At 32.9% G+C, this 9559-nt stretch overlaps 1 protein-coding gene across 1 annotated transcript in view; it reads left to right on the top strand.

Moving 5' to 3' along the window:
- Positions 1-3596: 3596 nt before the first annotated feature.
- The window catches only part of LOC142231601 (uncharacterized), a 45729-nt gene continuing 39766 nt past the window's right edge, over positions 3597-9559 (top strand). The window contains exon 1 of the mRNA XM_075302227.1: positions 3597-4091. The gene's annotated coding sequence lies outside the window, so the exon portion shown is untranslated. The remainder of the gene's footprint in view (positions 4092-9559) is intronic.

The following is a 9559-nucleotide window of genomic DNA, read 5'->3' as shown; positions in this document are numbered from 1 at the left end:
TAACAAATAACATTTTTGTAAAAATTTCTATAGAAATAAAATTTTGACAAATACAATTTTCGTTAAAATTTCTATAGAAATAAAAATTTGACAAAATTTTCTATAGAAATAAATTTTTGCCAAAATAAGATTTTTTATTTGTTTCTTTAGAAATAAAATTTTGACAAAATTTTCTATAGAAATAAAATTTTAACAAATAACATTTTTGTAAAAATTTCTATAGAAATAAAATTTTGACAAAATTTTCTATAGAAATAAATTTTTGCCAAAATAAGATTTTTTATTTGTTTCAATAGAAATAAAATTTTGACAAAATTTTTTATAGAAATAAAATTTTGACAAATAACGTTTTTGTAAAAATTTCTATAGAAATAAAATTTTGTCAAAATTTTCTATAGAACTAAAATTTTGGCAAAATTTTCTACAGAAATAAAATGTTGACAGAATTTTCTATAGAAATAAAATTTTGACAAATAAAACTTTTGTAAAAATTTCTATAGAAATAAAATTTTGACAAAATTTTCTATAGAAATAATTTTTTGCCAAAATAAGATTTTTTATTTGTTTCTATAGAAATAAAATTTTGACAAAATGTTCTATAGAAATAAAATTTTGACAACGTTTTTGTAAAAATTTCTATAGAAATAAAATTTTGACAACATTTTCTATAGAAATAAGTTTTTGCCAAAATAAGATTTTTTATTTGTTTCTATAGAAATAAAATTTTGACAACATTTTCGATTGAAATAAATTTTTGCCAAAATAAGATTTTTTATTTGTTTCTATAGAAATAAAATTTTGACAAAATTTTCTATTGAAATAAAATTTTGACAAATAACATTTTTGTAAAAATTTCTATAGAAATAAAATTTTGACAAAACTTTCTTAAGAAATGTCATTTTGACAAATAACATTTTTGTAAAAATTTCTATAGAAATAAAATTTTGACAACATTTTCTATAGAAATAAGTTTTTGCCAAAATAAGATTTTTTATTTGTTTCTATAGAAATAAAATTTTGACAAAATTTTCGATTGAAATAAATTTTTGCCAAAATAAGATTTTTTATTTGTTTCTATAGAAATAAAATTTTGACAAAATTTTCTATAGAAATAACATTTTGACAAATAACATTTTTGTAAAAATTTCTATAGAAATAAAATGTTGACAAAATTTTAAGAAATAAAATTTTGACAAAATTTTCTTAAGAAATAAAATTTTGACAAATAACATTTTTGTAAAAATTTCTATAGAAATAAAATTTTTACAAAATTTTCTTAAGAAATAAAATTTTGACAAATAACATTTTTGTAAAAATTTCTATATAAATAAAATTTGGACAAAATTTTCTATAGAAATAAATTTTTGCCAAAATAAGATTTTTTATTTGTTTCCATGGAAATAAAATTTTGACAAAATTTTCTATAGAAATAAAATTTTGACTAATAACATTTTTGTAAAAATTTCTATAGAAATAAAATTTTGACAAAATTTTCTATAGAAATAAATTTTTGCGAAAATAACATTTTTTATTTGTTTTGGCTCCAATGGCAACAGTGAACCTACTAAAATTACAAAATAATTCGACAGGATCCACATTGTATGGATTCCGGGACATCCCGTAATAAGAGGAAACGTAAAGGCAAATGAAATTGCGATATGTGTTAGAACACATAATGAAGTAAACTTAGATAACTCAAACCCCGCGGGCCGAGTTGAAAGAATGGACAAAGGAGAAAGGTAACGTTCGGAAGGACGACGAAAATTCTATGGGATGACCCAGACAAGAAAAAGTCTGGAGAATTACTCGAGGAGACTAGGACGATCGTGGGCCTTGTCAATAAGGACTGGGTACAGCACATCTGTGTCGAATAGGAGTGTCAAAGGATGGTGCATGTAGGGCATGTTTTGAGGATGATGAGACCTTGGAAAACTACCCTTTGTCACAGCCCTGCTTTTACTAGAGTTAACCACATCGGTGAAGAAGTGATTTGGGACCTGGCCCAGCTTGAAAAACAGAGACTGAAAACAAATTAGGAATTTCGTTGCAGACACAGAGTTCCCGAAATAAAGGAAAGCTACGATGGAAAAAAGAAGCTAAATATTGCCTTTTGAGTATGCCAGCCGAAATGAGATAGGGAAACCTGTCTTTCTTTTTAACCTATCCTACAAAAATCTTAAAATTCACTTTTGTGAAAATGGGGTTTATTTTCCTAATGCAAACGGGTCCCAAAAATAAAATTAAGTTACTGCTCAAGAAACATAAAAACTTTGTGTTGTTGGGATCCTACTTCATTTTGGGGCTAATTTTCATGGGTCCCATATTCATAGCGGCTCCTATGTGCACGTTTACTAAAGGCAGTAGCGGAACCGATTTATTTAACATCTTCTCGTAGTTCATAGAAATTGTTTATAAGTGAACCGATTAGTTTTCATTTGAAATATTGGGGTTTATTTTCATGATGCAAACGAGCCCCAAAATATAAAATTAAATTACTTCCTAAAATACATAAAAAATTGGTCTTGTTCTTGGTCCATATAATTTTCTGGGGTCCTATTTCATTTGGGAACGAATTTTCATTGGGGAGCATATTCGTAGCGCTTCCTATGTGCATGTTTACTAAAGGCAATAATGGAACTACACAAAAAAATGCTTCTTAACAGCACAAAAAAATTGTTAAAATATCACAAATAACATTTCGTTGTTACCCATTTTCGATAGCCTTTCCAATTCCAACCCTACTTGCCGCAGGGCTTTAAATTAAGTTTCTTAAGATAAGAAAACTAATTTTCCTCTTTTACTATTACTTTGGTTTAATTTTAGTGTCATTTTCAACATCAGGCCTTGGGTGTCTCTAGCTCTGGATGGTGGTGAGCCCAGGACAAACGAAGGAACGAAGAAAACAGCACGAAACTGAGCTGTGTGTTTATTGGTCAAACAATTTTGTAATGACGCATAATGGCTGGTAGCCTTCAGAGGCCGCCCCTCAAAACTCCTTCACATTGCATACGACGAAAAATTGAAAAAATCAATCGACCGGAATTGTTGGACTACGGTACAGAGTGCATCAGCATCAGCAACTGCAACTGCAACAACAACACCAACAGCCATACAAACTTTTCTCTCCAACTACTATTAAAGCACCAAAATCTCCAATCCAACCAATACCATAGGCGGCAATACCTTAAGCATTCTAGCGGCCACCCACTACTACTTTCTCAACAACGCAACAACTACCACTATCGCAATCGTAATCTAGAGAATCGTAAAAAATTACTGCTACATCATCAACAAAACGAGGGGAAACGGAAACTACTAAAATATTTCCCAACATTTCACAAATTATCCAACGGTGGCATTCCCTTCCCTAATGGTGGTGCGACGTGCAATGTAACTGCCATAGATCATGTCAATCCAGTGTCTACATTAGCACCTCCATCAGCTACGTGCAGAGAATATGTCCTTGAGGCAAGTTTGCAAATCACCTCCACCATTAGGCAGGCAACTGGCATTGATGATGACACAATTCCACAACCGCTGGTGAATCACTACGGCCACCGTCAATTGTTGTCTCCCGAATCGATTCACTGAGAACGTTTTACTCATAAGCTTCAAAAGGCTAATGACATATTTTCACCTATTCCATTATCCTGGACTTAGATTAAATACCAAAGTGACGAAAGAAATTTTTACCCGCCCATCGATACGTACATAAAACCTCGATCATATGTCCAAATGCTCGAGGTATGGCATGTTCAATATGACACCACAGAATGTGAGAGTAAAGATGGCCATTATCGTAATGTGAACCAGAACAACGATCAACGAGCTGTTTTTACAACAGATTTATTTTGCAATTTGTCGTATAGAATTTATACAACAACAACAACAAAAACAGCAGCAGCCACAACAACAGAAACAGGAAGAGATTTACTTTATATCTGAAGATCAATCATCTTAAAGATTTTTCGATAGAAACAAAACAAAAACAAACAAATCCCAAATATTGACAACAACAACAACAATATATATATACAATAAATAGAGCTGCAGCAGCAACAAGAACAACATAAAAGGGAAAATGAAACATTGTAAGTATAAATAGCATATGCATTATACTATACTGAAAAAAAATAAGAAAAATCTAAAGTCGATCCGAGCCGACTATATTATACTCTTCACCACTTTGTTTATAACAGGTTGGCTGATAAGTCCCCGGTCTAACAAAGAAAAACACATTTTGTTGTCAAAATTCGTTTTTATTATTCAACACAGTTACCTTCAAGAGCGATACAACGATTATAACGACCTTCCAATTTTTTGATACCATTTTGGTAGTACTCCTTTGCCTCAAAATAGGCCTCAGTTTCGGCGATCACCTCTTCATTGCAGCCAAATTTTTTTCACTACGAGCATCCTTTTGAGGTCTGAGAACAAGAAAAAGTCACTGGGGCCAGATCTGGAGAATACGATGGGTGGGGAAGCAATTCGAAGCCCAATTCATGAATTTTTGTCATCGTTCTCAATGACTTGTGGCACGGTGCGTTGTCTTGGTGGAACAACACTTTTTTCTTCTTCATATGGGGCCGTTTTGCCGCGATTTCGACCTTCAAACGCTCTAATAATGCCATATAATAGTCACTGTTGATGGTTTTTCCCTTTTCAAGATAATCGATAAAAATTATTCCATGCGCATCCCAAAAACAGAGGCCATTACTTTGCCAGCGGACTTTTGAGTCTTTCCACGCTTCGGAGACGGTTCACCGGTCGCTGTCCACTCAGTTGGCTGTCGATTGGACCATTGTCACACATCGACGGAAAAACTCGGGTGTATTACGAGTTAACAGCTGCAAACACCGCTCAGAATCATCAACACGTTGTTGTTTTTGGTCAAATGTGAGCTCGCGCGGCACCCATTTTGCACAGAGCTTCCGCATATCCAAATATTGATGAATGATATGACCAACACGTTCCTTTGATATCTTTAAGGCCTCTGCTATCTCGATCAACTTCATTTTAGGTCATTCAAAATCATTTTGTGGATTTTTTTGATGTTTTCGTCGGTAACCACCTCTTTCGGGCGTCACTGCGTTCACCGTCCTCCGTGCTCATTTCACCACGCTTGAATTTTGCATACCAATCAATTATTGTTGATTTCCATGGGGCAGAGTCCGGAAACTCATTAGCAAGCAAAGTTTTTGCTTCCACCGTATTTTTTCCCTTCAGAAAACAGTATTTTATCAAAACACGAAATTCCTTTTTTGTCCATTTTTTTCACAATAACAAAAGTTGCTATACAAAAGACGCTTTATCTCACAAACTAATTGACTTACAGACCTCAAATATTGACACGAATCATTTGAAGGTTGGTACTATATAAAAAATAATATGCATTTAATGCTAGCGACGCCATCTATGTGTCAGACCGGGGACTTATCAGCCAGCCTGTTATCTAAAATCCTTCCAATTTATTGAGAGCTATCTATACACATTTGAATGAATATATGTATTCAAATCGGATCCAATTGGGATAACATTGTTCAAACTTTTACAAAATCTCTAGACTTAAAATTAAGATCGGCCAATGTCCTGGAAGAAAACACAATGCTGGTAAAAAATCAGTAAGGAAAGTCTTAAGTCGGACTGGGCCGACTATATTATACACTGCACCACTTTGTAGATCCACATTTTCGATACCATATCAAATCCGTCAAATGTGTTGGGTGCTATATACAAAGGTTTTTGTTCCTCTATACATATTTATTTAAATCCTACTGGATCTGGACAAAATTTGTTAGACTTCTACAAAACCCACAGACTTAATATTTAAGTCGGCTAATGCCCTGGGGTGGAACATATTTTTATGCCCTCCACCATAGGATGGGGGGTATATTAACTTTGTAATTTCGTTTGTAACACATCGAAATATTGCTCTAAGACCCCATAAAGTATATATATTGTGGATCGTGGTGAAATTCTGAGTCGATCTGAGCATGTCCGTCCGTCCGTCAGTCTGTTGAAATCACGCTAACTTCCGACCGAAACAAGCTATCGACTCCAAACTTGGCACAAGTAGTTGTTATTGATGTAACAATAGTTAGGTCGGATGGTATAGCAAATGGGCCATATCGGTCCACTTTTACGTATAGCCCACATATAAACCGATCCCCGTATTTGGTTTGCGGATCCTCTAAGAGAAGCAAATTTCATCCGATTCGGCTGAAATTTGGTAGACGGTATTAGTATAAGGTCTCTAACAACCATGCAAAAATTGGTCCATATCGGTCTATAATTATATATATATATATATATATATATATATATATATATATATATATATATATATATATATATATATATATATATATATATATATATATATATATATACATATATATATATATATATATATATATATATATATATATATATATATATATATATATATATATATATATATATATATATATATATATATATATATATATATATATATATATATATATATATATATATATATATATATATATATATATATATATATATATATATATATATATATATATATATATATATATATATATATATATATATATATATATATATATATATATATATATATATATATATATATATATATCCCCCATATAAACCGATTCCCAAATTTTATTTCCGGAGCCTCTTGGAGGAGCAAAATTCATCCGATACGGTTGAAATTTGGAACGTGGTGTTGGAATGTGGTCACTAACAAACACTCATGAATTGGTCCATATCGGTCCATAATTATATATAGCCCCCATATAAATCGATCCCCAGATTTGACCTCCGGAACCTCTTGGAGAAGCAAAATTCATACGATTCGGTTGAAATTTGCAATGTTGTGTTAGTATATGGTCGTTAATAACCATGCCAAATCGCTCTATATTTATATCTAACCGATCCCCAATCACACAAAAATTGGTCCATAATCATGGTTGCCACTCGAACCAAAAATAATCTACCAAAATTTTATTTCTATAGAAAATTTTGTCAAAATTTTATTTCTATAGAAAATTTTGTCAAAATTTTATTTCTATAGAAAATGTCAAAATTTTAATTCTATTGAAAATTTTGTCAACATATTAATTAGAAATAAGAAATAAAATTTTGTCGAAATTTTATTTCCAATTATACAATTATTTTTCGAGCTTTATGGACAGATATAGATTAAGGAAGCTCCATAAAGCTCGAAAAATAATTGTATAATTAGATATAATGCATTTGGACGTCAATTGCCTGTTTCGGTATCAGGCTAACATGGAATATAGAAATTTTATTTCTATAGAAAATTTTGTCAAAATGTTGTAGAAAATTTTGTTAAAATTTTATTTCTGTAGAAAATGTTGTCCAAATTTTATTTGTATAGAAACTTTTGTCAAAATTTTATTTCTATAGAAAATTTTGTCAAACTTAATTATATACGTATTTAATCGGCCTTTTTATACCCTTCACCACTACTGCGGTACAGGGTATAATAAGTATGTAACGCATTTGTATGTAACGCCAAGAAATATTGGTCATAGACCCATCTTTTAGTATACCGATCGGCTTAGAATTAAATTCTGAGTCGATTTAGCGATGTCCGTCCGTCCGTCTGTCTGTCTGTCCGTCCGTCTGTCTGTATATGTAATTTTTTACACAAAGTACAGCTCTCAATTTAAGTCCGATCGTCCTCAAATTTGGCATAGGGCCGTTTCTTGGGACAGAGACAATCGCCATTGGTTTTGGAAAACATCGGTTCAGATTTAGATATAGCTGTCATATATATTTATCCCCGATTTGGTCATAGTTAGCGTGTTTATCAACCGATTTTCTTGAAATACCGTACGTTTAAATATTTTATGAGTCTCGAAAATCTTGCAAAATATCAGCCAAATCGGTTCAGATTTAGATATAGCTCCCATATATGTCTTTCGTCCGATTTAGACTCATATGACCACAGAGGCCAAAGTTTACTACCGATCTTCGTGAAATTTTGCACAGAGGGTAGTATCGACATTCTACCAATGCTTGGTAAATTTGATTGAAATCGGTTCAAATTTAGATATAGCTCCCATATATATCTTTCGTCCGATTTGAACTTATATGGCCACAAAAGCCATAGTTTTGCCGTGATTTGTTTCAAATTGTAAAGGGTGATTTGTTAAGAGCTTGATAACTTTTTTTTTTAAAAAAACGCATAAAATTTGCAAAATCTCATCGGTTCTTTATTTGAAACGTTAGATTGGTCCATGACATTTACTTTTTGAAGATAATTTCATTTAAATGTTGACCGCGGCTGCGTCTTAGGTGGTCCATTCGGAAAGTCCAATTTTGGGCAACTTTTTCGAGCATTTCGGCCGGAATAGCCCGAATTTCTTCGGAAATGTTGTCTTCCAAAGCTGGAATAGTTGCTGGCTTATTTCTGTAGACTTTAGACTTGACGTAGCCCCACAAAAAATAGTCTAAAGGCGTCAAATCGCATGATCTTGGTGGCCAACTTACCGGTCCATTTCTTGAGATGAATTGTTCTCCGAAGTTTTCCCTCAAAATGGCCATAGAATCGCGAGCTGTGTGGCATGTAGCGCCATCTTGTTGAAACCACATGTCAACCAAGTTCAGTTCTTCCATTTTTGGCAACAAAAAGTTTGTTAGCATCGAACGATAGCGATCGCCATTCACCGTAACGTTGCGTCCAACAGCATCTTTGAAAAAATACGGTACAATGATTCCACCAGCGTACAAACCACACCAAACAGTGCATTTTTCGGGATGCATGGGCAGTTCTTGAACGGCTTCTGGTTGCTCTTCACTCCAAATGCGGCAATTTTGCTTATTTACGTAGCCATTCAACCAGAAATGAGCCTCATCGCTGAACAAAATTTGTCGATAAAAAAGCGGATTTTCTGCCAACTTTTCTAGGGCCCATTCACTGAAAATTCGACGTTGTGGCAGATCGTTCGTCTATTCATGATGAAATGTCAAAGCATACTGAGCATCTTTCTCTTTGACACCATGTCTGAAATCCCACGTGATCTGTCAAATACTAATGCATGAAAATCCTAACCTCAAAAGAATCACCCTTTATACAAGGGGTACGTTTAATAGTCAAATTTTGTTAAAATCGGTTCAGATTTAGATATAGCTCACATATATATCTTTCGGCCGATTTGGACTTATATGGTCCCAAAAGCCAGAGTTTTGCCTGACTTACTTCAAATTTTGCACAAGCGGTACTTTTAACGGTACTATTGTATGTGCTAAATATGGTCAAAATCGATTCAGATTTAGATATAACTCCCTTATATATCTTTCGTCCGAATTTAACTTATATGGCCTCAAAATCCAGGGTTTTGCCGTGATTTGCTTCAAATTTCGCACAAGTAGTACGTTTAGTAGTATTGGTAATTGTGCCAAATTTGGTTAGAATCGGTTCAGATTTAGATATGGCTCCCATATATATCTTCCGTCCGATTTGCACTCATATGACCAGGGGGGCCAAAGTTATACTCCCATTTACGTGAAATTTTGCTTAGATAGC

Source organism: Haematobia irritans, chromosome 3, assembly GCF_050003625.1.
Source record: "Haematobia irritans isolate KBUSLIRL chromosome 3, ASM5000362v1, whole genome shotgun sequence".
Taxonomy (NCBI): Eukaryota; Metazoa; Arthropoda; class Insecta; order Diptera; family Muscidae; genus Haematobia; species Haematobia irritans.
The sequence above is the reverse complement of the archived record's forward strand: the minus strand, read 5'-3'. Positions and strand labels throughout refer to the sequence as shown.